Below are 21556 nucleotides of genomic sequence, written 5' to 3'. Positions count from 1 at the left end.
GTTATGAAGTGCTTTAACAGTACAATTAGCATTAGCTATTTCTGTAACTCAACAATTGGCGTAGTCGTGTAGCTTTACAACCCACATAGCCAATATATCCCTGCCTGCTCAACATTCTCACCTGCATGTCTTATAAGCACTTCAAATGCAGCATGTCCAAAATAAGACACAGATTAGTGCTTCCTCATGCCCCATATTTGCTTCTCTTGCATTGCTCTCTGTCTCAGCAAGTGGCACCACCTCTACCAAGTTCCTCGTGCCAAAAATTCACACTTCCTTCTCCCTTAATTCCCCTCCCTGGAATTAAGGATAATTATTTTAGATATCATCTGTTATAATAAATGGGATTCTATCTTTCTTAGGCCCCTCATTCTTTTTTCTCTATCTACTAGATATAGGTAAATCTCAATTGTAGCACACATACACAATTTTCTTTTACAAATGCTTGTTTTATCTGGAGTTATCAATTGCCTCTTTTTCTTTTTTTTCTTTTTTTTTTCCATTTTGCTCCCTGGCTGTGTCTTCCCATACCTCTACCAGTTCTATAAAACACTTCTCAGTACTGAGTTGCATAGTCCTTCCAATACATGTTCCCCCCAGGAATATTCCTTTTAGAGTCCTTCCTCATCTGCTGGGTCCCTGTTTCCCGATCGTGTCTTCTTTTTTTCTTGGTTTACTCATTTACTTTAATGAAGCATATCCCCCCGTCACTTCCTGAAGCGTTGGTAGTAAATTTTTTGAGAGTTAACATGTCTGAAATGTCTTCATCCTCATATTAAAATACTAATTTGTCTGGATACAGAATTACAGTTTGAAAGTAATTTTCTATCAAAATTTTGAACTCATTTAAAAAAGATTTTTATTTTAATTTTAAAATTTTTTAATGTTATTAATTGACAATTTATAATTGTGTATATTTATGGGGTACAAAGTGATGTTATGATTCATGAATACAATGTGGAATAATTAAATCAAACTAATTAACATATCCATTACCTCAAATACTTATTTTTTGTGGTGAAAACATTTGAAATTTACTCTTAGCCATTTTGAAATGTACAATACACTATTATTAACTATATTCACCCCACTGTGCAGTAGATCTTTAAAAACTCCCTCTTCCTCCTAAGATTTTATGCCCTTTGACCACTGTCTCCCCAGTGCCCGCACCCCTCAGCCTCTGTGACCACCATTCTACTCCCTGCTTCTCTGAGTTTGATTGTTTCAGATTCCACATATAAGTGAGAACACGCTGTGTTTGTCTTTCTGTGCCTGGCTTATTTCACTTAGATAACGTTTGCCAATTCCATCCATATTGTTGCAAATGACAGAATTTTCTTTTTTAAGGTTGAATAGTATTCCACTGTGTGTGTGTGCCACAGTTTCTTTATCCACACATCTGTTGATGGACACCAAGGTTGATTCCATACCTTGGCTATTATGAATAGTGCTGCAATGAACATGGGAGTACAGGCATCTCTTTGACAAATTGATTTCAAATCTTTGGGCAAATATCCAGAAGTGGGATTGCTGGATTATATGGTAATTCTGTTTTTAGTCTTTTGAGGAACCTCTATACAGTTTTTTCATAATAGCTGTATTAATTTACGTTCCTGCCAACAGTGTACAAGGGTTCCCTTTTCTCCATATGAATATATTGTTTTGATCCTTTTATTTTTAAATGCTGTGGTTGAGAAGTCTGCTGCCATTCTGATTTCTGGTTCTTGTGTGACATGCTTTCCCTCTGAAAGATTTCGAGCTCCTCCGTTAACTTTGGTGATCCTAAATTTTATGATGATGTGCCCAGACACATTTTTTTTCATGCATTCCTTAGACCCTTTCAATCTAGTAACTCATGTCCTTCAGTCCTAAAAATATTTCTTATGTTACTATTACAATTTTTATATATGATTTCCTCTTCACCATTTTTTCTATTCTCCCTTTCTGGACTAACGTTTTATTTTATTTTTTGCATCATCTCTCTTTCCTCAAAGTTTTGGCTTTCTGTTTAATTTTGATCCCTGCCTTTCACAGCAAAGGCTTTTCTTAAAAGACTGATCCTTGGATATGATAATTTGGCTTAAGCAGTGCTGTGTGTTTGGGTGGAGCTTGTTGTTTGGGGACTTTAATGTAGGGCAACTGCATGGCCGCATGGCTTTCTCACAGGGACCCTCAAATATCAGTTTCTGGGTATCTTTCTCTGTCACAGTTCAGTTTCTCCAGAGAGGATCTTCTGATAGCCTGCCTGGGGGTGGTCCATACGTTTTCTTTGATTTCCTGGATCTGGCAGCTGGGATTTTCTGAGGTCTCACTTTTTAACTAGCAGACTCGCTCAATCCCTCATTTTTCACAGTTCTGTACCTTGGTTTCTGAATACAGTACCCTTCTAGTTCAGTCTCTCCATGAGCTCTGTCTCCTGTTCACTGTGAGGCTGCCAGAGGGGTAGTCTAGTGGGATAAGACCACTGGGGGAGGTCTAACTGCTACTCCTACAGATCTTCAGACAATCTCCCTGTTTGCAGCCCTGTGCACTACTTCTGCCTTTAGTGGTAACTTGTGCTTCCAATTCCGGAACTTCTTCAGGGTCCTGTGGGGTGAGCCAGCTTGTCTTTCCTTGGTCTGTCTCTCTACCGGTGCTTAGCCTGGACTTTCATCCACTCTGCTAAACCTCTTCCCATCTTTATACTTGATGGTTCAAGATCACAAAGGACTCCCAGCTTCATTGAAAATGGAGGTTTGTATTCCTTTTCGTTTATTTCTCTCTCCTATTAATTTAGGGGGTGATTTCTGAGAAAATAAAGCAGAAAGGACTGTGCTTTACTAGGCGATCTTGAAGCCAGAGGTCTTTACTTCTCTGCTTTTGACTTCAGCCACTGGGTAGACATATGTGACTTTTACCAAAATGGAGAAAGCTAGGAATAAAGGAGGTTTGGAAAGAACCCCTCCGATTTTTTTGGCCATGTTAATTTTGAGATGCCTACTAGACATGTCAATTGAAGATGCTGAGGAGACAGCTGGAGACATGAATTTGGAGTTCTGGGAAGAAAGGGTATGGATTCTATTTAGAGTCACAGGATCAAATGTGGTTACCCAGACAAGCTATATGGATGGTGGTGAGAAGAGCGTGCAGAGCCAACATTTCCACGTCCAGCAGAGAGGGAGAAACTAACAAAGGAGACTGAGAAGGAGCTGGCAGTGAGGGAGGCAGAAAATCAGGTAAGTGTAGTGTCTTGGAGGCCTGGAAACAAAAGGGTCTCGAGAGTTCAACTACATGCTATGAGAGGTGAAATAGGGGAGCTATTGCATCTGCCAACACAGAGATCACTGGCGACCTCGACCAGAGCAGCCTCTGTGGAGTGATGTGGGCCAGAGTAGCTTGAGAGGAGGGGCCTGAGGAGGGACTACAAGGTGAGGAAGTGGCCTGGGACTGTAGACAGCACCCCCACCAACCTCCTTTTACGTGTGCCTTGTTCATCATCATATCTTTAGCAGCTAGTAGTCCTACCCAAAATACATGTTGATCAACTGAAAGAATGAATCTGATCCAAATGCCCCTACAGTGCTAAGGTCTTTCCTGAAACATGCTCTTCCACTCTGAGCTTAAGGCAAACAAACCTCTGTTCTTATTGTCCCTGTGCTTCAGCCTTTCCCCAACCTAATTTTCTTCTTTCCACTAAAACCTGATCTCAGAAAGCAAGCAAGCAGAAGGACCTAATTAAGGAGAAAAAATTGTATATTATTTATGATTACGACTGGGTAACTTCCTAGTTCATCTTGGAAAAAGAAACAGAAATCAAAAGCTGTCTTAGGGTGGTGGTGCTGTTATTTTTAAAATGTTACCTTAAAATTTTTGTGATGTTTTAATTACATACATCAGTCAAATAATAGTGAAAGAAGGGGAAAAACTTGATTTTAAGATCCAAGACCAGTCATTTGTACTTAGGAAAATGTTAACACTGAAGAGTATGAACAAACTAAAGTTGCAGAAAGTCAGTGCCAGAGAAACCTAATATTAATCACAATTGTACCTAATACATAAAGAGCACTGAAATGAATTCCTTTGGGCAGAATTTTTGGAATCTGGTCTTTCTTGGGAGCTGATACTATTTTCTTAGAGAGCAATGGCTGTGAGTGGCTGGACACTGGCAGGATGGTTTTCGTGTCCTTCCTATGGCCTCCAGGTTTAGAATGCCTTTACTAGTTCTTATATTAATCTTACTCATACTATTTTATGTCTGGTAGGAATCCAGCCTCACTGGTATATAAAATTTTGATAACTTGGCTCTTAGACAATGATATGTTAGTATCGTGCCTGTGCAGTAGGGTTCAGACAAACTTCCATTATGTATGTTGCTGGGGTGATGAGAGGTGGTAGAAGTAGAGAGATTGTTGAAGATTGGTATGTAATGTATGAACTTGAAGCACCTTTGTGATGCTGTCCCTCTAACCGACGTCTCTTGCCTGGTGCAAATCTACTGGGTAGTCATTGCCAATTTAAAAATCACTGGAATTTTGCAGTTTGTCCCTAATTGTGGCAACAAAAAAAGCTTGGTATCCAACTAAAAAGACTTCAGAATTGGTCCAAAAGAAGGGGATTTTTGGAGTGTAGGAAAGAGAGCTGGGGACTCTTCACACTTGAAATGAAACTTCTAACACAGCAGTGTCCATCACCAAAACACATATGTACCTTTAAACTTTTTAGGCGCCTCACTAAAAAGTAAAAAAATAAAACAGGTAAAAGTAATTTCAGTAATATACTTTTACTTTAACATATTCAAAATATTATCATATCAACATGTAATCAATATTTAAAAAGTCATTGAGCTAATTTGACATTGTTTTTTGTGCTAAGACTTTGAAACTCAGTGTGTGTTGCATTCTTCCAACACATGCCAATTGGGAGTAGCCACATTTCAAGTGCTTAGTCTGGCCAGTGGCTACTGTGTTGGACAGCACAGCTCTTAAATCATTCATTCCCGAAAGAAAGCAAAAGGTTATGACTATATTCTGTAAGCTTCAGGCCAAAAGTTGGCCTATCTGGACCATTCAAATGCAAATCACGTTTGTTTTTTGGTTTGTTTGCCAACAAGAATTGCGCTATTGAGCTGAGAACATTCTGAAGCCTGCTGGACACAGGTTTTGGGGACCACTCAACTTAAACAGGCTTTCTGCCTGAAGGACCAACTCCCATTAACTATGAAGTCTCGGGCATTTTCTTTTCCCGAGGCATCTAGTATTTTTCCTCACTGTACAAATTAAGACTTTATTTTCCTGATTTCCAGCATGTCCTATATAGCAACTTATATGTGTTTTATGAGTCTCTTGGGAGTCTCTGGAATTCACAAGGAATTCCATTGATTGTGTAACGATAAGCAAAGCAGAAAAGACTCCATCTGTTCTGTGGGGTGGGTGCTCCTGAACCCAGTTACAGCTAATTTCTGCATTAATTGATCATGAATTCAAATAACGTGTTCCTTTACCTCACAGTATATTGGCTTCTGGGGATTGCAAATACATTATTAGGATGACCTAATTCATCCTTCTGTGCAGACTGGTAATTTTGGGTGATAAATACCCAGTTTATCTGTCTCCTTCATTTAGTGAGCTAGAGCTTGTTGCTCCCAAGTGTGACATGGTTGGGGGGGCTACTGGGGGACCCTACTCCAGTCCAGCTGGCTTCTGCATTCTAAGACCATTCTACATCCTGTGCCATGCTGTCTTTCATGCTGTTCCCAATTAGGTCCAAGAGGCTTTCACAAAGATTGAAATGCACACAGAAACCCCATGTTTGACTTTCAGAGGATCAGCGATGTCATTTTTTTGTCTGCATGAAGGATGGCACCTCAAAATTTTCCAAGCTGGGTCAACTCTGCAGACGAATGACCTATTCATTGTCAAATTGCCAGCTTGGGCCCAGGCAGCAACTTTCTGCACCTGGCCTGCCTGACTCCCAGAAGTCTTCTCCAATAAGCCTGTCACACTTCTAAAAAGGTGAAATTTTAGCAGACTGTTTATAAAACTGCCAAAGGAACATTTATCATGAGGTGCAAACAAAAGAGGCACAGGAGAGAAATGTTTTTCACCAGATTCACCAGAGCTCTGAAATGTGTCTTCCAAACAGTCTGGGACACCTCTGCTCACCCTGTGCAGCCCTGCAAGCACCCAAATGTCAGCAGAACAGGGGCCCTGAAAGGGGGACACACCCTGGAGTGAAAACAGGCTGGGAAGTCCAGTATGCCTAGGAGTGTCCGAATCCTCCACTGCTGTGCAAGGGATTATTGAAAAAATATGCTGAGGGGACATTTTTCTGATTACTGCAGACAAAAGAGTTCAAAAGGTCAAGGAATTGCTGAGTTAAAATACCCCCAGCTGACTGTATTTGCCCCTAGCATTATATTAAAATTTGATAAGCCACCTATGACAGGAACACAAATAGACACTTCCTTCAATGAGATGGTGATAAATCAATTGCTCACCAGGAGCAGTGGCCACTGAAACACAGACTTAGCAGTATTATGAGTTTTTTCCAATGACTTATCCAGCTTGCTGTCTGCCAACTTATTTGAACTTGTCTGGGGAAATACCAGAATCAGAAGTTAATGTACTGAAGAAGCTACCATCAGAACATTACTCATTAACTGAAAAGACCTTAAAATAACCAGAAAGATCTGGCTGCAGCCATTGATGTCAGACAAATATAGAGCCTGCTGTCTCATTCCCCTGGAGGTCACAGGCCAGGCCATCCATGACACATTTTGGAAACCAGGAAAATAAACTCTGAAGGTCCAACCAGTTTTGCTAGACCATTCAAGCTCAGAAGGTTGCAGAGCTAGAAGGTGTTCTAAGCACCTCAGGATGCCCCCACATTATCGGCAGTCAGATGTTTATGGCCAAGGCACGGACCTGACCCATTACAGATAGAAGCATCTCTGGACCACCGCTGAACTGGATGCCCCATTTGGTCTCTCTCTATGCCTCTCTCCCTTCCCTATCTTCCTACCCCCACTACCAGCAAATGGAAATAGAGAAGTAAGGCTGGGGGCAGAGGTGGGCACCATACAAACCTCATGGTGCCTGGGAAAGGAGAGAGACAAACACCATGACCGCTATCAATTAAAAGCCACTCTGAGGAGCCACCTTCTTGCTGGGGTAGGAGGTGGGTAAGGGACTGAAAGCAAGTCCCACGCTGACGTGTTTGTTTAGGTGACTGCTTCTTTCCTGGGTTGTGAGCGTCTTGAAGGCAAAATTTCTATCTTAAGGTCAACTTTTAAAACAATATGTATTTTTTTCTGGTTATGAAAGAAATACATGCTCATTGTAGAAAAAAATAGAAAACATGAAAAATATCTGTATTTTCATCTGGCTTTTTTAAATTTTATTTTATTTTATTTTATTTATTTTTTTTTTAAATTTTATTTTGTCGATATACATTGTGGCTGATTATTGCTCCCCATCACCAAAACCTCCCTCCCTTCTCCCTCCCCCCTCCCCCACAACAATGTCCTTTCTGTTTGCTTGTCGTATCAACTTCAAATAATTGTGGTTGTTATATCTTCTCCCACCCCCCCCCCGGTTTGTGTGTGTGTGTGTGTGTCTGTGTGTGTGTGAATTTATATATTAATTTTTAGCTCCCACCAATAAGTGAGAACATGTGGTATTTCTCTTTCTGTGTCTGACTTGTTTCACTTAATATAATTCTCTCAAGGTCCATCCATGTTGTTACAAATGGCAGTATTTCATTTGTTTTTATAGCTGAGTAGTATTCCATTGTGTAGATGTACCACATTTTCCGTATCCACTCATCCGATGATGGGCATTTGGGCTGGTTCCAACTCTTGGCTATTGTAAAGAGGGCTGCGATGAACATTGGGAAACAGGTATACCTTCGACTTGATGATTTCCATTCCTCTGGGTATATTCCCAACAGTGGGATAGCTGGGTCGTATGGTAGATCTATCTGCAATTGTTTGAGGAACCTCCATACCATTTTCCATAGAGGCTGCACCATTTTGCAGTCCCACGAACAATGTATGAGAGTTCCTTTTTCTCCGCAGCCTCGCCAGCATTTATCGTTCATAGTCTTTTGGATTTTAGCCATCCTAACTGGGGTTAGATGGTATCTCAATGTGGTTTTGATTTGCATTTCCCGGATGCTGAGTGATGTTGAGCATTTTTTCATATGTCTGTTGGCCATTTGGATATCTTCCTTAGAGAAATGCCTACTTAGCTCTTTTGCCCATTTTTTAATTGGGTTGCTTGTTTTCTTCTTGTACAGTTGTTTGAGTTCCTTATATATTCTGGATATTAATCCTTTGTCAGATATATATTTTGCAAATATTTTCTCCCACTCTGTTGGTTGTCTTTTAACTCTTTTAATTGTTTCTTTTGCTGTGCAGAAGCTTTTTAGTTTGATATAATCCCATTTGTTTATTTTTCCTTTGGTTGCCCGTGCTTTTGGGGTCGTATTCATGAAGTCTGTGCCCAGTCCTATTTCCTGAAGTGTTTCTCCTATGTTTTCTTTAAGAAGTTTTATTGTTTCAGGGTGTATATTTAAATCCTTAATCCATTTTGAGTTGATTTTAGTATACAGCGAGAGGTATGGATCTAGTTTCATTCTCCTGCATATGGATATCCAGTTGTCCCAGCACCATTTGCTGAAGAGGCAGTCCCTTCGCCACTGAATAGGCTTGGTGCCTTTGTCAAAGATCAGCTGACAGTAAGTGTGTGGGTTGATTTCTGGATTCTCTATTCTATTCCATTGGTCAGTGTGTCTGTTTTTATGCCAGTACCATACTGTTTTGGTTATTATAGCTTTGTAGTAGAACAGTATATGAAACATAACAGGCACTCAATAAAATTGTGTTGGAGAGGGAGGAAGGAAGGAAAGGAGGAGTCAAGTCAAGGATATGGGTAACTGTGACATCAGCCTCCTTATTAAAATGCACATAAGTCGGGGCCCTGAGTCAGCAGGTGCGAAAGCCGCAGGGGCAGGGCCGCTGGGTGTGGCTCGGGCGTGGGGGCTGCCCGTGCTCTGGGGGCCACGCCGACTTTGGTCTCAGGAGTTTACCAGAGGTAGAAAAGAAGTTTGTACCAGACAGCAAGGAACTGGGATTACTTAGACTGCAGAAGAGAAGCCTTGGGAGCAACTTAGAAAGAAATATGATAATATTATTTCCATTATAAAAAGTAATATATGTTTATTAAGGACAAATTGGAAAATATGAACAAATCCCCTGTAGTCCTAGCCCTGTTGATATTTGGCACATTCTCCTCAAGCACATTTTCTAGACGTGTGTTTCTGTCATTTGCTCTTTTCCATCACTGGGATCATGCTCAGTCCATGAGGGGTCATGGCCTGTCAGTGGTGATGACACCCATGTAGGGGGTTTAACTAGCACTGAAGAAAGCAGAATGAAAGGGCGTACAAGATGCTCAAACTCATTCTCCCGGGGTGGGCAGCATTGTTTTATGCAACCTCTGTTTCGGTAACAAAAAGTAAACACGTGTGGGTGTCCTGAGTCAAGACACCAAGTGAAGTGTTTACTATGGGTTGTGTGCGGTCAAAGGGTTTGAGAAACATTGTACAATATTTATTTTTGCTGTCCCACTAATTTAATAGAAAAATGCTTATGTGTTATTGTATAAGAATGAAAATATCATTATTAGTACTCTAATATGCCATCAAGTAGATGAACTATAATTTGCCTAACTCTTTCCCTTATGCTGGGCATTTGTTTTATTATTATAAGTAATATGGAAATAAAAAATCTTTCTGCGTAGGTTTTTTCCACTGTTAAAACTATATTTCAAAACATGAAATGATTATATCAAAGGATATTATTTTCATGTGTAGCAGACAGAAAATGTCATCGTCTACATAACTCAGAAATGCAGTTTGTAAATTTCTTTACTTCCTGTAACTGAATTTAACTAGTCCCAACTTCTGTTTCTCATTAGCAGAAAACTTAATCTCATCACTTCAGGATGAATTACTCCTCTGGTTTAAAATTCCATTTGTTTTTAGTAACCACTCAAAAAATTCAGGATTCTTGCTCCTGCCTGTGGCTCTCCCAGAGTGGCATCTGAGCCCAGATGAAGCCCCTAGGTAGGTGCAAATTTGGCCCACAGTTATCTTCTGGCCTTGGTAACCTCCCCTCAAGTGTAACTGCTCCCACCAGCTCTTGGGCATCATTCTGTCCCTGCTGTATCCGTTGCCTGTGGCCTTGGACAATCCTGTCTATACACTCTGCTCCTCCTAGCCCAACCAGGAGGCCTTTCCCAGTCTGCTGGCCTTATCTGCACTGCTGCCCGCTCCTGGGGCTCAGAAACTTTCAGCTGTTTGCCTTGAATCAGCCAGGGTGTGCAGGATGCAGTGCAGCTGTGCTCAGGTCCATCTCTCCAGCCACAGCTACTCCAGCATTCGTGTGCCGTGTTGTGGGCACGGCTTCCCCGCAGTGCTGGGCATCTCTTGGGCTTCTCCTCAGAAGCCAGGCAATGGTACCTTCTGCTCTGCGTTCCTCCTAAACTTATCTAGGGGATTTCCATTCTCCTTGCTTTTGCCAGTCATGGAGGTGTACAGCTTGGACCTCCCTTCAAGAGAGTAACCTGCCATTCAGATGCAAGTGTGTCATTCATTGGCTGACAGCCCCCTGCTATTTGCCCCTTCGGGCTCTTCCTTAGCTTTTGAATTGAGGCCACACTCTTCCCATGCAGGGCCCAGCTAACAACTGAGCACAGCAGGGATAGGCAGGCATTGCCAGTTATGCCCAACCCAGGACTCCTCTAAGAGGCAATCTTGGCTCCACAGCTCCCCATGGATTGGCAGTGGCTCTGTCAGATTTGAGTTGCAGTCATAGGCTCTCCCAGGGCCCAGCTCTCCCTCTTTTATCTTAAACAGGTGCTGCCCCTCCCCCCATAAACTTCTTGCACTCCTAACTCCATCCCGAGGGTCCAACTGACTCAAAGCCTCTTCTCTCCAGGGCACTGGGCCCAAGGCCCCTTCCCAGGGACCACTGGCATTTAACCCTAGTCACTGCCCTCCAATTCTCTAGTTCCTATCACTAGTCAGGCTTATATTTCCCTTTGGTGAGAAAATGGATTTGACATCATCTTTCCTTTTTATGGCATAAATTCCCTGCTACCATTTCTCCAGGGCACTCACCACATTGAGCATCACAGCATGCTGGGCGTATGTGGGGTGCCTTCCCTCACACTGAACCTTCAGAGCCACCACCTCCATTCCACAGATCCAGAAAGTCAGAGTCGAAGTCACTGATAGACTTTGGATGTGTTTTCCTCTCCAGAGCTCATGTTCAAATCTGACCCCAGTGTGGCAGTGTTGGGAGGTGTTTGGGTCATGGGGGCGGATCCCTCATGAATAGATTAGTGCCCTCCTCGCGGGGAAGTGGAGGGTAGTGAGTGACTTCTCACTGTGTTAGTTCCTGTGAGAGTAGGTTTTTTAATGGACTCTGGCACCTCCCCTCCATCTATCTCTCTGCTCAGCCATCCACCATGTGACACCCTGTGCTGCTGTCACCAACCACCAACATGGCCCTCACCAGATGTGTTCCCTGGACTTTGTACTTCCCAGCCTCCAAAACTCTGAGCAATAAATATTGTTTCTTTCTTTCTTTTCTTTTCTTTTCTTTTCTTTTTTTTTATTGTAACATAGTTGATTGTACATATCTGTGGGGTACAGAGTTGAATATTATTACCTGTGTACAATATGTAATGCTCATATCAGGATAATTAGTATTTTCAACATTATACAATGTAATGTTTTTTATGGCCCTTTACCTGTTCTTCCCTTACCCCCTCCACTTACCCTTTTCCCACCTCTGGTAAGCTCAGTTCTCTTCTCTCCTTTTGAAAGTTCAACATATTATTGTGATTGTTCTATCTTTCTTTCTTTCTTTTTTATTTATTTGTTTATTTTTTAGCTCCCACTTATGAATGAGGACACGCAGTTTTTTTCTTTCTGTGCCTGGCTTATTCCACTTAACATGATTGTCTCTAAGTTCATGTTGCTGCAAATGGCAATATTTCATTCTTTTTTATGATAGAGTAGTATTCCACTGTGTATACATACCACATTTTCCTTATCCAGTCATCTGACTATGGACATTTAGGTTGGTTCAAACTCTTGTCCATTGCAATAAACATGGGAGTGCAAGTATCACTTCGACATGACAATTCCCATTCCTTTGGGTATACATCCAGAAGTGAGATTGCTGGATTGTATGGCGGTTCTATCTGTAATTGTTTGAGAAACCTCCATAATGGCTGCACTAATTTACAGTCCCATCAACAGTGTGGAGGGTTCCTTTTTCTCCACATCTTCACCAGCATTTGTTATTCTCTGTCTTTTTTGATAATAGCCAGGCTAACTGGGGTGAGATGATATCTCAGTGTGGTTTTGACTTGCATTTCCCTGATGCTGAGTAATGCTGAGCATTTTTTCATGTGTCTGTTGGCCATTTGTATGTCTTCCTTTGAGAAATGCCTGTTTAGTTCCTTTGCCCATTTTTTAATTGGGCTGTTTTTTTTACTATTAAGTTGTTTGAGTTCCTTGTACATTCTGGATATTAATCCTTTGTTGGATGCATAGCTTGCAAATATTTTCTCGCACTCTGTAAGTTGTCTTTTCACTCTTTTAATTGTTATTTTGTTTTTTTGCTGTGCAGAAGCTTTTTTAGTTTGATATGATCCCATTTGTTTATTTTTCCTTTTGTTGCCTGTGCTTTGGGGGTCATATTCATAAAGTCTTTGCCCAGTCCTACTTCCTGAAGTGTTTTCCCTATGTTTTCTTTTAGGAGTTTCATAGTTTCAGGTTGTTTATTTGAAATCTTTTTATTTTTTATTTTTTTTTATGTAAGTGTTGATTACAATAAATTTCCCATTAATACTACTTTTGCATTGTCCCACAGGTTTTGGTATAACGTGTCTTTATTTTCATTAGTTTTGAGAAATTTTTTGATTTCCTGTTTAATTTCTTCTTGGGCCTATATGGTGTTTAGGCGCATGTTGTTTAATTTCCATGTGTTTGTACAGTTTCCAGAGTTTCACTTGTTATTGATTTCTAGTTTTAATCCATTGTGGTCTGAGACGATACTTGAAATGATTTCAATTTTTTAAAATCTGTTGAGGCATGATTTGTGTCCTAACATGTGGTCTATCCTGGAGAATGTTCCATGTGCTGATGAGAAGAATGTATACTCTGTGGTTGTTGGATAAAATGATCTGTAGATATCTGCCAAGTCCATCTGGTCTAAAGTGTGGTTTAAATCCTGTGTTTCTCTGTTGATTTGTTGCCTAGATGATCTACCAGTGTTGACAGAGTGGTGTTCAGGTCCCCAACTATTATTGATTTGGGTCTGTCTATTTCTTTAGGTCTGATAGTGTTTGCTTTATATATGTGGCTGCTCCCATGTTGGGTAGGTATATATTTATGATTGTTACACCTTCTTGCTGGATAGATCCCTCTATCATTCTATAGTGGCTTTCTTTGTCTCTCTTTATGGTTTTTGGCTTAATGTCTGTTTTATTCAGTTTAAGAATAGCTACCCCTGCTCGCTTTTGGTTTCAATGTGTGTGGTATATCTTTTTCCATCCTTTCACTCCTAGTCTGCACGTGTCTTTACAGGTGAAGTGAGTCTCTTGAAGTCAGCATATAGTTGGGTATAGCTTTTTAATCCAATCAGTTAATCTGTGTCTTTTGAATGGGTAGTTTAACCCTTTCACATTTAGGGTTGTTATTGACAGGTATTGTTTGATACCTGTCATTTAATAGTATTTTGTTTAAATGTTTTCAATGTCTTTTGGTCATTACTTCCCCTTTTATTTCTCTTCTTCCATGTTAGTTGGAAATTTGAGGTGGCATGAATTAGCTTCTTTCTCTTTCTCATTTGCATTTTTGTTTTAACAGTGGGTTTTGCTGTTTCTGTGTATCCATGATAGTGATCATCATTACTCAGATTCCAGATGAGAGACTCTCTTGAGCATTTCTTGTAGGGCTGGTTGTGTGATGGTGAACTCCCACAATTTTTGTTAGTCTGGGAAATTCACTATTTCTCCCTCATTTCTGGAGGAGAGCCTTGCTGGGTAAAGAATTCTTGGCTGAAAATATTTTTCTTTTAGTATTTTGAATATATCATTCCACTTTCTCCTGGCCCGTAGGGTTTCAGTTGAGAAGTCTGCTGTTAGTCTGATAGGGGTTCCCTTATAGGTGACTTGATGCTTTTCTCTTGCTGCTTTTAGAATTTTCCCTTTGTCTTTGAGCTTTGCAAATTTAACTATAATGTGTCTTGGGAGGATCTTTTTGGATTGAATCTGTTTGGGGATCTTTAAGTCTCCTAAATCTGAACATCCAAGTCTCTCCTGTACCTGGGAAGTTTTCTGCTATTACTTTGTTGGATATGTTCTTAATGCCTTTTCCTTTCTCCTCTCCTTCAGGAACACCCATGATTTGAATGTTTGTGCACTTAAGGTTATCTGCTATCTCTCTTAAATTTTCTCCATTTTTTAAAATTCTTTTCTTTGTCTGCCCAAGTTATTTCAAAGAGACTGTCTTCAAGATCAGAAATTCTTTCTTCTGCTTGCTCTACCCTGCTGCTTAAACTCAGTTGTATTTTGGTGTTGTTGTTGAATGACTCCTTCAGTTCCATGAGTTCTCCTACATTCTTTTTTAAAGTATTAATCCCTTTTTAAATTTCCTCCTTTGTATTCTGGATATTTTTGCTCAGCTCAGTTTGTCATCTAACTGGATCTTCTTTTATCTCATTGAGTTTCCTCAAGATTTTTACTTGGAATTCCTTTTCAGTCATTTCAAGGTTTTCTTGTTCTATGGGGTCTGGTCCTTGACAATCATTGTGTTTCTCTGGTGGACTCATACTTTCCTGTTTTTCATATTTCTAGTATGTCTACATTGATATCTGCTCATCTTGCAGTTGCATCTTCTATTACTCTCCTTCCCTAGACTCCACTGGTGACCCTCCTTGTGTCAGTGCAGTCAAGTGGTTGGTTGTCCACCTGCACAGCAGCACTGGCTGCTGCTGTGGTAGCAGGCTGGGCTTGTAGTGGTGGTGGTTGTGGTGGTAGTTTTGCTGGTCTCCTCATATGGCAGTGGTGGCTCCAGCAGCAACAGTCTGCTTGCACAATGATGATGGTCGCCTGGTGGTGCTGGTGGTAGTGGCAACTGCAGCAGTAGTAGTTTCAGCAGCCACCTGCATGGCCAGGACAATGAGAGAAAGGCCCTGAGGGCATTTCAGAAGCCTCCATGGCCGCCCCTCCCATCACGGGCCCAGAGTCCTAGGAGACCAAATTGTTCCAGGGGACAGACCTGAGGCATCACTGCCCCATGCCTCCTCAGAATGCTGCTCCCTGCATCCTGGCCTCTCAGTCTGGAGCAGCCTTGCCTCAAGTGAGGTTCATGCCACAGCTCTGGAATGCCTCAGATACATCCATGTGGTGTTATGTCTGCAGGCTGGCAGAATGCAAGAGCAGTGGAGGTATGGCAGCCTCCACCCAGACTTCAGAGGACGTATGGAAAAGCCTGGAGGCCCAATCAGAAACCTGTTGCAGGGGTGGAGCCACCACAGAGGGCATCCAGTTGAGAAGAGCAGAATGTAGGGTCAGAACCCCCACAGAGCCCTCACCAGGGCAACATCCACTGGAGCCATGAGAGTGGATCACCGCCAGTATCCCAGAACTGTAGCGCCATTGGCAACATGCAATGTCTGCCTGGAAAAGCTAAAGGCACGAGTGCAGCCCAATGGGCTGCTCCCAGCATAGCCACAGGGGTGGGGCTGCCCAACGCTTTGGGAGCCCAAATCTCCCATGGTGCCCAGGGTGCAGGACTTGGAGTCAAAGAAGATTATTTTGAAGTTTTAAGATTTAATGTCTGTCCTGCTGGGTTTTGGACTTGTTTGGGGCCTGTTTCTCCTCTCTTCTGGCCTATTCCTCCCTGTTGGTATGGGAGTGAGTACAAACTGTCAATTCCAGCATTGTATCATGGAAATAGATACATTCGTGTTTGATTTTTACAGGTTCACAGCTGACAGAAGTTTTGCCGTTAGTCTCAGCTGAGACTTTGGATTTTGGACTTTTAAGTTGGTGCTAGAATAAGCTAAGACTTTTGGGACTGTTGGGATGGAATGATTGTATTTAGTATGAGAGAGTGACATGAGTTTTGAGGGGCTGGGGGTGGAATGATACAGTTTGGATGTTTTATCCCCCCCCCAAAGCTCATGTTGAAATCTGACCCCCAGTGTGGCAGTGTTGGGAGGTGTCTGGGTTGTGGGGGTGGATTCCTCATGAATAGATTAATACCCTCTCTGGTGTGTGGGCAGGTGGCGATAGTGAGTTCTCATTCTATTAATTCCTGTGAGAGCTGGTTGTTTAAAGGACCCTGCCACCTTCTCCTCTTTCTCTCTCTTGCTTCCTCTCACCATGTGATCTCCTTGCACTTGCCAGCTGCCTGCCACTTTCTGCCATGAGTAGAAGCAGCCCGAGGCCAGTGCCAGATTCAGCTGTTCCAGAATTGTGAGCCAAATAAGCCTCTTGTCTTTATAAGTTACCTAGTCTCAGGTATTCTGTTACAGCAAAAACAGACTAATACAATCACTGAGGTACTATGTAGGTCACTCCTGAAGAGCAAGTGCAAAAAGATACATGGAGGATCCAGCTAGCAGGAAGGAACTATGGTTTTCTTTGTCTTTTTTATTTATTTATTTATTTTTTTTTTTTTGCCTGCATTCACCTAACCTTTAGCTGGCCATTGGCATGTAACTTACATGACTGTTGACTGTTATATTAAGAAAAAATTAATTTCTAAAACTTGATCGAATATTCTTTTGGGACAGCTCAGAATTCACTGATTACCAAAGGTCTCAGGGAATTGCTAATTGTCATAATAACTTGGATAAAAAATCTGGGAAGATGTGGTTTACATGACACAAAAAAGGAGTTTAATCTGTGTCTGAGTTAATGAATGAATTGATATGTAGGATATAAGAAAATGATGGCAAAGAAAAAAACTCTAAATGTTTCTATCTGGCCCAGTATCTATGACTTCTACAACTACAGGGTGAGAATGTTAACAATCCACTAAGATATGCTAGTATTAGGTGAATCCCCAAGGAATTCTCAGAAACTGGTTCTTTTGTGGAGATGACCTGTCAGTTGCAGAGGAGACTGAAGGGGGAAACAAAGCAGATAGCCTCAGCCTGGAGTGCAGAGCTGGCATTCCATGGTCGAGGCAGCTCTCCTTGAGCCCAGGTGCTGCACACATCAGCTGTCCATGGTCTAAGCAGCACCTAGGACAGCACTGCTAAAAATTCAATGTGAGTACAAACCAAAGGGGCATCTAGCTAACATGCAGATTCTGATTCTTTAGGTCTGGGTAGGGTCTGAGACTCTACATTTCTAACAAGCTCCCAGGTGATGCGGTGGATGCTGTTAATCTATTGGCCATACTTTGAGTCCTGAGGACATAGGTTATGCTCAGAGAGCTCAATGCTTAATGCCAGAGGCACGGAAAACTGCTTGAATAGTTTCTAGCCCCATCCCCAGCCCATACTTTCAAAGATTCCTATGGGGGTTCAAGTGAGTCTGGCAACGTGCGCTTTGGAATTTTTGTTGAGAAAAGTTATCGAGAAACAAACACAAGCCCATCATATCCTACTGCAGCTTTGTTTCTCCCAACCTAAGACAAATATTTCCAAAATAGGGGATGTGTGTCCCTAAAATGATTTCATTTGATATATAGACATGGCATTAAATGACCTCGAATCAATAAGGATATTACTGGCTTTTCAGTTCTTTTTCAATACTCCTGATTATACCAAGGAGAAAGTCTCTGCTAGGTGCTAGTACATCTTTGAACACTTGCTTCTTTCCCTGTATTAAGATGTGATTGGTTGCTAATAATAGAAAACCCAACTCAAAATACCCCAAATAACTGAAATAGCCTTGAGGGCAGGAGGAAGGTGCTCAGGCTGGTCTGCTTGGCTGGCTCTGGGGCCTCCAGGATGTTGGGGCCTCCACCCCTCTTGGGCTGGCAGCAGCTCTTCCAAATGGCTGGAGCAGCTCCAAGCCTTGCACTTGTATCCAACATTGGCCCCAGTTGACATCCAGAGGAAAAGGTGCCTTCTCTTCCAGGGGCTCCCAAAAGAGAGAAGACATTTTTTTTCCCTAAAAGCCTCCAGAAAACTTCCCCCTCATGTTTTATCAGCACAGTTTGGCTCACATGGCCTTTTCCAACAGTCTCAAGGCCAAGAGTAGCCCTGAGCCTTAGTCCTGGGTCCTCAGCAAGGGGGATGAGTGCTGGGTGGTTATAAACGAGACTTTCTTCATGCTCTTGTCAACAAAAAGAGAATAGGCCCCTGGCTGGATGCCTTTGTGCAAGCAACAGTGTCTGGCTTGATTTGGATAATGTAAGAGGTTTTTGGCTTTTCTTTGTTTTTTCAGTTGCCTTTTCTTGATGGCAAGAGGTACTGATTTCCTATATACACTTGTAAAAGGAAATTTTTTATTATTTACATTTCAATTTTAAAATGTAAGTTAATTAGTTAATTTAAAGAAAATATTAATTAAGGAATAGAACAGATAATGCATGAATGTAACAAAAATTACGAAGGTCATAGGAAAATGAGAAGTTTAAGAAACATCACTAAGCTGTTTCTTCCTAGCTAACAGATATTTGGGCCTTCTAAATAAAGAAGGTTAGTAGTCTGAGAAACATCATCAGCTGCTCAGCTCTGGTGGTTGTAGTCTGATGGGTTTTCAACCCAAACTGGATTAGAATCACATGGGAGTTTTGATGAAGCAAATGCCTGTGCTTCACCCTCCAGAGATTATAAATGGTCCCCTGTGGGGTCTGGGTATCAGAATTTTTAAAAAATCTTCACAGGCTATTCTAATATACAACTCAGGTGAGAACCACTGTTGAGAACTTTGGAGACTCCTTGAAACTGAGAGGATTCTCACATTAATCTGGTTTGGCCTCACTGCTAGGCTGCCTCCAGCCCTGAGAGTATAACCTGTCTTATGTTTGTATCCACTATCAAGCCAGTCGAGAAGAACACGAAGATGTGTGCTGCTGGCCGGAGACCAAAGAAGTCAAGAGCATTATTTTAGGTGTATGCAGCACATTTTGAAAATACTGTTTCCCAGGTAGTGTTCTCACAATAAATTTACACGACAGTTATAAATACAAGAAGATGTCAGTGTTAGATCGTGATGTCTCTAATGTGTATTTTGAAATAAGAAGTGTGAATTAGGGCTTGGGGTATTTAAAAACTATTTTTTAAAAATCTATGTCCATTTTGTTATTATATTCTTATTTATATAAAAATATTAACCTAAGGGTGCACAGCTTCAAACTTCAGTTGTTCATCTGCTGTAGATTTAGCTGAGTGTCTGGAGATGAGTATAGTCACTGAGATACCAGAGTTATTATGGTTTCAACGTATAATCATTGTCAAATTCATATTAAAGATCATATATTTATACATGAGGGCTTTTCTGTTGCAATGGCATTTATAAAATTAGACACCTCACTCTTCACAAGTCAATCTGAAGATCAATACAATAATAATACTGTACTTAGGAGGGTGTTGATTTTCTACTTCCATATTTTCTCCACATGAAATTTAACTTGACATTTTGGTCTTCCTTCCACATCATGGGAGTGTTGACATTTTTAATCCAACTACATTGTGGCATCAATGAATGTTAACAAAGGTGCTTTGAGTTCTTGTGTAAGAACTAAATGTGAAATGCCAGTGAAGGCTCATGAGATGGAAGAAACCCAATCAAAGGATAGAATGAACTTTCTGCAGCTCTGAAAGGTGCCTATTTTGCTAATGAGGTTCCTGCTATGGCTCAGTTGCTGGACCAGGAATGAATGATTTGTTGAAGATGAACGGATCATCACATGGAAGAGAATGTGTCACCGTCATTTGTCCCATTTCTCCAACCTGCTCTTTTTTTTCAACATGAATTTATTTCAACAAATATTTATCAGGCACTGGTATGCCAAGCTCAGCTACTGAGATAATGAATAGGAGCATAGAGATCTCCCATGGAGGCCCAGGTCAGGCGAGAAGGCAAGACACAGAGCTCTTAGGGGATGAGGTTGACATCCAGTTCCAAAAGGAAAAAACTTTGCCATAAATGGGTGTGGTTCTTATAACAGAGAATTTCTACTGATCATCCCAACAAGCAATTAAACTTAGCTTGGAAGGATAAAGGTCCTCCAGATGGGTGAGGCTCATGTTTTTATGCATCTGAACTGCATCAGGTCCAGCCAGCAAGACATTGACTCACAGTTTGTCTCCTGTCCTTGTCTCCCTGCCTCACCCACTCCTCTCAATATCCCTGGGCCCAACCCTTGCCTAGCCTCATGAAACCACCATCTGCACCTGACTGCTGGCACTATCTGGACTCCTATTCCAGGAGCCCACACCTTGATTCTCAAAATTTATATCTTTATTACAAGCCATTAACATTGAAACCTTATTTAATATTCCAGAATCATGTCTGAATTTTACTTTTACATTCCATACTGAAAAAAACTTGGGCTGGCTGGTTAGCTCAGTTGGTTAGAACACATTAGAACTCCAAGGTCAAGAGTTCAGATCCCCTTATCATCCAGCTGCCAAAAAATAAAAGTTTCACTCAAAAATTTCACTTTGAGAATTAAAGTGTAAATAGGAAGATAATTCATAATTTAGATCATTTGTATTCCTTAATGCACTTGTAAGTTCAGATATGGTCTTACACCATGATACACCAATAATCACATATTGAAACTAGTAAATAATATAACTGTAGAGCATCAACAATATTTCTACTACAGAGGTATTGGAAGGGTGTATTATACAACCTTCTTTCAAGTTGTAAAGCAAGTCTCTGAGCCTGGCATCATTTGAAATGTGATAGCACATAAATAGGATACTTAATTCCAGAGAGTACCCTTGCATGGGTATTTGCTAACTAGCTAAGTTGTGCATGTGTTTGTGTGTGTGTGTGTGTGTGTGTGTGTGTTTCAATAGGCTGTTACTTTTATTTCATTCTTGCTTTTTGACTAGTGTCCATTAATATGCATGTCTTAAATAGATTTTTTTTTCTGCTACCAAAGACAGTACCCTTGAAAGCTAGTACAGAAAGTGAATCCTGACACATTCTCCCTTTAATTTATCAGTACTGATGATTTTTTTTTTTTTTTTTGGTGGCTGGCCAGTACAGGGATTGGACTCTGGACCTTGGTGTTATCAGCACCACACTCTAACCAACTGAGCTAATCAGCCAGTCCCAGTACTAATGATTTTATGGTTAGGTTTGGGTGCAGAGAAAAAAAAGGGGGAAAGTTGTACACAACAACCAATTACCTGTCAAATTATTTTTCTTTTCTTTTAATTTAACATTAGAGATTATAGCTACAGCAAAATGGATTTTTTTCCCTCCCTATTTAAAAGCACTCTGTCCTGATTGATATTTAATGCTTACAGTGACCTCAAGGGACACGTATTGTTTGCATCCATGTAAGCCGCCTTCAT

At 41.1% G+C, this 21556-nt stretch overlaps 1 long non-coding RNA gene across 4 annotated transcripts in view; it reads right to left on the bottom strand.

Moving 5' to 3' along the window:
• The window catches only part of LOC134375002 (uncharacterized), a 131274-nt gene that overhangs the window by 70590 nt on the left and 39128 nt on the right, over positions 1-21556 (bottom strand). The window contains exon 4 of one of the 4 annotated variants that reach the window (XR_010023380.1): positions 11686-15220. The exons of the other annotated variants lie outside the window; for them this stretch is intronic. This is a non-coding gene — a long non-coding RNA (uncharacterized LOC134375002). Of the gene's footprint in view, positions 1-11685; positions 15221-21556 lie in introns of those variants that run through there. 4 annotated transcript variants of the gene reach the window in all.

The sequence above is a fragment of the Cynocephalus volans genome, chromosome 1 (assembly GCF_027409185.1).
Source record: "Cynocephalus volans isolate mCynVol1 chromosome 1, mCynVol1.pri, whole genome shotgun sequence".
Lineage (NCBI taxonomy): Eukaryota > Metazoa > Chordata > Mammalia > Dermoptera > Cynocephalidae > Cynocephalus > Cynocephalus volans.
Note: the sequence above shows the minus strand (reverse complement) of the source record. Positions and strands in the feature narration are given on the sequence as shown.